Source organism: Alosa sapidissima, chromosome 7, assembly GCF_018492685.1.
Source record: "Alosa sapidissima isolate fAloSap1 chromosome 7, fAloSap1.pri, whole genome shotgun sequence".
Lineage (NCBI taxonomy): Eukaryota > Metazoa > Chordata > Actinopteri > Clupeiformes > Clupeidae > Alosa > Alosa sapidissima.
The window spans coordinates 39,153,698-39,161,490 of record NC_055963.1 but is presented as its reverse complement, the minus strand read 5'-3'; the positions used below and the strand labels follow the sequence as shown (position 1 = coordinate 39,161,490).

The window sequence follows — 7,793 nt, the reverse complement described above, 5'->3', positions numbered from 1 at the left end:
CATTGAGCCTAGTAAATGGTGTAAAACAGTGATTTATTTGCATGGCTAGCCCGATGCCAAAGCACCACCATTGAAAAAGCTGTTGGTAGCATCGGCTAACTAGCGCCAGATTTTGGAGTGCAGGGGACAAGCCGAGATGGGCTATGAGATATACAGTACGTTCACACTCGGTATCATGTTTCAACACACTTTAGGTCAATATCACACCGGAATTCTCCTTTAAGAAAAGGCGAAAACTCATCAGGTGCCAGGATAACTTGGAGGTAGCACTACAAGCTAACAGTCAGTGCAGCACGAACAGGAAGAGTCTCGTAAGTAATTTGTTTATGTGACATCTTTATATTATATATTTTTTAAATTGGCCTAAATGTAACCCAATGCTGCCGCACTGCTGCGCTTAAGTTGGCTAAGTGTTGTGATGGTATTTTCTGGGTTTCCAATTTAACTTACCCAGTTTGTGTTTAAATTGCTTACATAGATTACAGTGCATGCACCCACTTCCACTCTGACACAACTCCGGAAGTTTCGTTCTTGGATGAGCGACACACATCCACAACCCATGAGCATGGTAAGTTAGCCTAATACATTGTTTGTTTCAGTTAGATTCTAACCTGTATTATGCAAAGCTATGTTGGTCAACTAGGTCAACCAGAGATGATAATGAGTTAAGTGTCTAGATGGAGGCTATAACGTTTTTTAAATAAATAAATACATAAATAAATAAATAAATAATGAGGTTTAGGCACCCCTGGTAAATCAGTTTATCATCTGCTGGGTGATTTTGAAGCAGTAACTTCCTTTGGATATTTTGTTTACAAATAGTGACATTTGAGATATGAAATTACATTTATAGAATCAACTTCAACAATGTTATATAATAACAATAATACAATAGTGCAGAAGTTACAACAGCCTGTAGATGCTTCCTCTGGTCACAGTGCTTAGTCCCTGGTGTCTGCACAGAAGATAAACTGAAATCTTAGTAATGAACATTTTTACATAAAACTGTAAGTAGTATTGGTATAGCTATAGATAACATGACTTAACTTGCCACCAGGCTACTGAAGTAGTAGAGCTCAACATTAGGCCTGAAACCTGATTTGATTTTCATTGTCAACTTAGATTGCAGTGGGGACACCTCTTCTGACACAACTATCAAGACAGCAACCAAGTGTTCGATACAGACCCAGTGGGAAGACCCTGCCTTACTGCATCATGGTTATGTGAAGCTGGCCACCAACACTAAAGAAGTCCGTCATCAAGCAACACAGTGCAGTGTGGAGCATAATATTCTTCTCAATTATTCAGACTCATTACTGTACACTGGCATTCCACTTCAAACATTCAATACTCTTGTTTCAGTGCTTGAACAGTTTGCGGGGTCTTTTAAAATGTCTGTAAGAGACCAAGTCCTCCTAACATTAATGAAATTAAGATTGAACCTCATGATTGGTGATCTGAGCAGACGGTTCTTCATATCAGAGAGCTTGTCAAGTAAGATTATATCTTACTGGATCGACAAATTGGAGGAAGTTACAAGAAACCTCATCCCTTGGCATCCTCGGGCGACTATGCCACAAGCTTTTAAAACTAAATACCCCAACACAACATGCATTTTGGATTGTAGTGCGAGCCTGTTACAAAAACCAAAAAACCTAGACTCAAGAGGAGAGTCCTATAGCCATTATTATTCCCATAATACAGTTAAGTACCTTGTAAGTATTGCTCCATGTGGATAAGTGAGTAGTAATAAACATGAATTAACATTTCATTGCTGTAAATTGAATTATTTTCAACAGTGGGCACTAACAATGGCCCTTGGTCACATTTGTCTTTCCTTACTCTCTTTACATTTTCCTCACAATTTCAGTGTATCTCCCATCAAACTTAAGCCGCCCCGCAGCAAATTCATCAACAAGTTGAGGCAGTATGGATGAGAAGTAGAACGCTCTCAACCGCTTCACCTGTTCCGTGACAAACAGCTCATCAAATGGTACCCTAAATACCAAACTCTCATCTGGTGTCCAGATCATCAGTCTGGCTGTCTTGAGACCTGTGCAAAACATTCCTAGTTGGACTTGCATGTAATAGCCCCAGCTACCAGTTTTCTGAACCTCAAGTTTTCCATCCACTACCTTAAAATCACTGAATCTGAGATAACAGTTCACCTAGAACTGTGCAAGCCAGGATCGGCCTATAGGCCCGACAGTAATTGTAAAGCAATTTACAAAAGATTCACTGAACAAAAATGTTGATGTGGTACATGAAAATATAGCTAAAAATGTGGAGAATGCAATGCAATGCAATCAAGCATTTTGGGCGATGTGGAGTGACAAGCCGGCAGCAGATTAAATGCCCACGAGAGAGAAAAAGATGTGTTTTAAAAAGACTGCACAGACCGGTTTTAGGACGTGCAGACCAAAGCTGCAGCAAGCAGGTGATATTAAGAAATTTATTTCACAAAATCCAAGACCAAGAACAGACAGATGTAACTGGACATATATAGAGGCCAAAAATATTGGGAATTCTACAGGGAATGTTGACGAAGGAGTGAATAGTGGCAAGAGGCAAGCCGAAGGCTGCTGACGAGTGCCCACGCTAATTGTGAAGCAATTTACAAAAGATTCACTGAACAAAAATGCTGATGTGATACATGACAATTTAGCTAAAAGTGTGGAGAATGCAATTCAATCAAGCATTTTGGACGATATATTGGCACAAACTGGTAGCAGAACAATTGCTTGGCTGGCCACCTCTGAGAGAGCGCGAGAAAAAAAGATGCGCATTTAAAACCAGGGCCTAAATTTCAGCGCAGGATTGCGGGTATTGCGCATAAGTTATTAAGTATTGAGCATAATAATAAAAGTCCCACAACTCTATCATAATGAGAGAAATTCCCACACATGTTACAGTGCTGTCTGATAACATTAATCTAATAATGGAGCGGCCTGAATGCGGGACTATTGACTGGACAGACCAACTCTGACTTCAATTGAACCCGATGCAGAGACACACATGCGCGCATGGACCACTTTGGGGGTGTCTCTCTCTCTCCCTCTCTCATCGCTGAAGTCAAATTATAGCCTAGGAGGTGCTTCTACATCAATCGCGATCGACAGGAAAGGAAACCAAACGTTTAGCGATCAGGAACCGTCAGGAATTTTGTAAACGTTCTCTATTTGAGGAACGTTATAATCGATTGCGGACGTGAACCGACAGATACAGACACGGAGCGCATAGTAGGCCTACTTTCACTTTCTAGTGTGCGTATTCAGTACGTGAAAGATAATTAGTAGCAAAACAGCGATCAAATATTAGCCTACATGGCAGTGAGTGTTGTTTTCAAATGATAACCACTGAAATCTGCGGGGTATTTGATGGTTCACTATTAAGTTTCATGCAAGGGTGTTGGGATTTCCATCTGCTTATTGTGAGATATGGCATCCGCTTTCATTTATTCATGGAACGTGTGTTGTGCTGAAATGGAAACCTCGTAGGCTGATGCCTGGCAGCAACAATTGTGTATAAATGTAGGTTACTGCTTCAGCCTCTGGCAAGCTCAGAAGGGGGCGGCATGCAACTGATAGCTTGAGAGCAACGTGTTGGAGACGTGACTTTTCATTGACAACAATATTAAACCAACCAACAATATAAATTATTAAGAAGAGCTCTTTTATGAGTTAAATTGAAACAAAAATATTACTGGCCTTTATTTGTCCGAATCTGAGGCCCAAACAGAATCCTGGCCATAATTTGAGGATTTAGGTATGCACGTGTGTTTCAGGCATAGCGCAACCACTAATCTCTGACTGAAAGTGCACAGAACTTGTGCATTTGAGAGCGCTCTCTTGCGGCTAGACAGTAATGTTTCATGTAGGGTTCATGTCAGTTAATATGAATTAACATTTAAAAACATGTTCAATTATACATTTTTTTCATATATAAGTCGCACCTGACTATAAGTCGCAGGGCCAGCCAAACTATGAAAAAAAAGTGTGACTTATAGTCCGGAAAATACGGTATACAGGTTTTGAGCAACATATACTGCCATCCAAGCAATGTTTTTTTTTCCAGGGAAGACCTTGACTATTTCAGGAAAACAATGGCAAAATGAATTCTGCATACATTTTAACAATATTTCTCCATAGAGGAAGAGCCCAGGTGCTAAAATGGCCTGTCTGCAGTCCAGTCAAATTAGGTACATCATGGAATGAAAAACATGTTTAAGAATACCTCATACTGTTGAGCAATGGAAATCCTATATCGGGCAGGAATGGGACAATATTTAATTGTCAAAACTCTAGGAACTGCTCCTCTCAGTTCCTAAACATTTATAGAATGTTGTTAAATGAAGAGGTGAAGCAGCACAGTGGTAAACATTCCCTGTCCCAACTTTTTGGGGGCATAACAGCGAAGCTGCAGGACCCCCCATTGTGTTTCTTAGTATTCTTATTATACTTTCAACTGTCATGGGAGTCTATGGCAGCCCATAGAACTGTCTGGTAAAAAGTTATGAAATATGAAAGTTATGAAAGTTTCATGTCTACACCTCAAGTGCTCTAGTGCCACTAATGTGTCAAAGTTGGCATTACATCCATGCGCTTAACGTTTGAACTATACCAGATCTTGAAAACTGAGGTATATTTGGAATCCTTGGATGATGCCGAGTTCAACGCACCCAATGACATCAATTTCCGCCATATTGGACCATCCGCCATATTGGATTTTATCGAAAACGCTTAAAGGTTTTTACGTATCAACGCGAAACTTAGTACATAAGTACAGGACCCAATTAGGAAGAGGCTCAAGAAATTTGACCTTAGACCTATATGGGGGCGCTGTAATTAGTGAAATTACATTTTGACCTATAACGGTTGATGCGTTTGAAATTAAAACTTACTAGTGGTGTCTGTTAATACTGTGGGAGGTCCTAAGGCCACTGCATGCCAATTTGTGACGTCAACGTAATTGATCCGGCCGCCATATTGGATTTGATCAAAAACAGTAAAAAGTTTCACACAAATTTGGTCCGATTTTCACCAAACTTCGCACAGATGATCTTCAGACCAAGCCTCACAAAGGATACCTATAGGCGTTTCGATATTCGAAAGCGTTCACTCAATACAGCCAAAGCCACCAAACAGGAAGTGAGCTCATATCTCAGCAAGGCTTTGATATATAAGTACAAACTTGGTAAGATGACTTGTTACCTGATTGTGATGACGCATAAGGAAATTGGTATCATTTGGCCTCTAATAGGGGGCACTACAAAACAGGAAGTGAGCTAGTAACTCAGTAACACTTTAATGTATTAAGTCCAAACTTGATATAGGGACTTGATACCTGATTGTGATGACGCACTACGAAATTGGCATCATTTGGCCTCCATAGGGGGTGCTGCAATACAGGAAGCGAGTTCATATCTCAGCAAAGCTTTGATGTACGAAGTCCAAATTTGGTACAGGGACCTGGTACCTGATTATTAGACTTACTAGTAAATTTACATCATTTGGCCTCTAGGGACATTGTAAAACAGGAAGTGAGCTCATATCTCAGCAATGCTTTGATGTCTGAGGTCCGAACTTGGTACAGTGACTTTGTAGTTGTTTATGAGGATGCACAAGTAAAGTGGTGTCATTTGGCCTTTAAGGGCGCTGTAATAAAGGAAGTGAGCTCATATCTCAGCAACGCTTTGATGTACTGAAGCCAAACTTGGTACAGGGACTTGGCACTTGATTGTGAGAACGCACAAGGACATTGCCGTAATTTGGCCTCTAGGGGCGCTTTAACAAAGTAAATTAGCTGATATCTCAGCCATCCTTTATCCAATTGTCATGCAAATTGCTGTGAGTGCTTGCTCATGCCATGGCAATGCCATTTCTGCTAGTGTATTGCTAGACCCCCACATTGCTGCTTGCAGCTATATTTTTTAAAAACATGTTGCTGGCATGACATTCCAAATGATCATATATTTCCCATGAAATAGTAAAAATGTTCATTTTCAACATTTGATATGTTGCCTATGTGCTTTTTGCTGCTAAATATGGGTTTACAATACTTGTACATTATCACATTTGGTTTTTATTTGCATTTTACACAACGTCCCAACTTTTTTTGATTTGGGGTTGTACAAGTAAAAATATAACACACAGTTACAAATACACAGTAACCTATTTTTTCTATTACAAATGTATTTATGTTTATAACAACTTGTTTTTCCTTATAAACTAGTGTTTTTACTAGTTTGTGGGTAACCTGTTGTCTCTTCTCTTGTCAATTAAAAGTTTTCATGTCTCGACAATGGGGAGTCAACGATGAATTATGCATACTGTATGTGTTTTAGGCATATGACATAACCCCTACTCTCCATCTGACAATGTGCAAAATTGTGCATTTACTTAACAGTATTTTAAAAATTGTACTTGGACCTCCACAAATTGGAGGCTAAGCCCCGATAAGATAGGATGCAGTTCTTTACAAAACATCTTAATATTTAATTGAAAATATTTTCCAGATCACCAAGTCAACAACAATTCAACAAACATTAAAATAGTTGGAATGCACAGTAAGGCCATATTAGGATTAAAAGTGTTGAAATCAATATGCGTGAAATACAGTATAAATGTACACACTAAAATTAATTAAAAGTGCAGATTCTGTCTGCGATGTATTCAGTAAAGTTGTATATCACACCTGTGTGTTGCTTTGTTTTCATCTCTGGTAAAAAAAAAAAGATTAATTGAAAATTCACAGACAGCTCTGCATGTAGAGCAATGACACATTGTCCATCAAACATCTATCAAGCCCTATTCATTGAAAGATTTTTGGCACTAATGATAGTTTAAAACATCCCAAACATTAACTTAAACATCATTACTGCCACACAATTGTGGGAAACCAGCAAAATACTATTTATCATTATATTGTTTTATCCAATGCAATGTAACTGAACAGATACCAAATTTTCAGTTTACTGAATACATTCATTCATCAAATAAATATTGTAATCTAAGTTTACTGGAATGAGTACAATCCTAATGCTTGCCAGGGAAAGGCAGACAAGAATGGGAGTTATGAGATGACCATTACCAATTGAACACACATACCGATTGAACAGTTTGGTTCCAAAACACTATGGGCCCTAGTTTGCACCCTGGCGCATGGCGTAAAAGTCGCTTTCCAACCGGAGCAAAGTTTATTTTCTTATTTTGCACATTTATTTTTTAAACAATGCGCCCAGGGTTGTGGCAATTAACAACCTAGGGAGTGGCCTAGCGCATTGTCTAAAATTGCTATTGTACACCACCTAAAACGCATTATGCCACTGACCAAGAGAAACCTGGTCAGAAGTCTATGGCGAGTTTTATATGTTATTTTAAGAGTGCATTGTCAACAGTCATATTGGCGGTTGCACAACGCACCATCCTTGTATCATCAATGAACGCACACCAGCGCACTTCCATTCAAAACATTACAAATTGCACGATTGCAATGGGAAACATAATTAGAATAAAGATATTACGAAATACTGTACATCTCATGATGAGTAGTTATTCACCATCATTTGCAAATTGGTAATGACGGTTAAAAGTGATTACGGGAGAGGCGAGAGACACGTATGGAGCACAGCTGAAGACGCACCGTCACGAGATATAAGCAACTCCTCTGCAGGATAAACGTTTTATTCAGTCATTTGAACAATAAAGTCAGGCTATTTAATTGTGTATTTCAGGTCATATCAATCAAATTGCAGTTGTGTTGTTTTGATTGAGTAAAGATAAATCAAATAACAA

General features: G+C 39.0%; 1 long non-coding RNA gene across 1 annotated transcript; it reads left to right on the top strand.

Annotated features, from left to right (window-relative positions):
• Positions 1-164: 164 nt before the first annotated feature.
• On the top strand, positions 165-1,544 carry LOC121713578. Its single transcript, XR_006032873.1, has 3 exons — positions 165-311; positions 479-568; positions 1,123-1,544. It is a non-coding gene; the product is annotated as an uncharacterized LOC121713578 (long non-coding RNA).
• Positions 1,545-7,793: the final 6,249 nt, after the last annotated feature.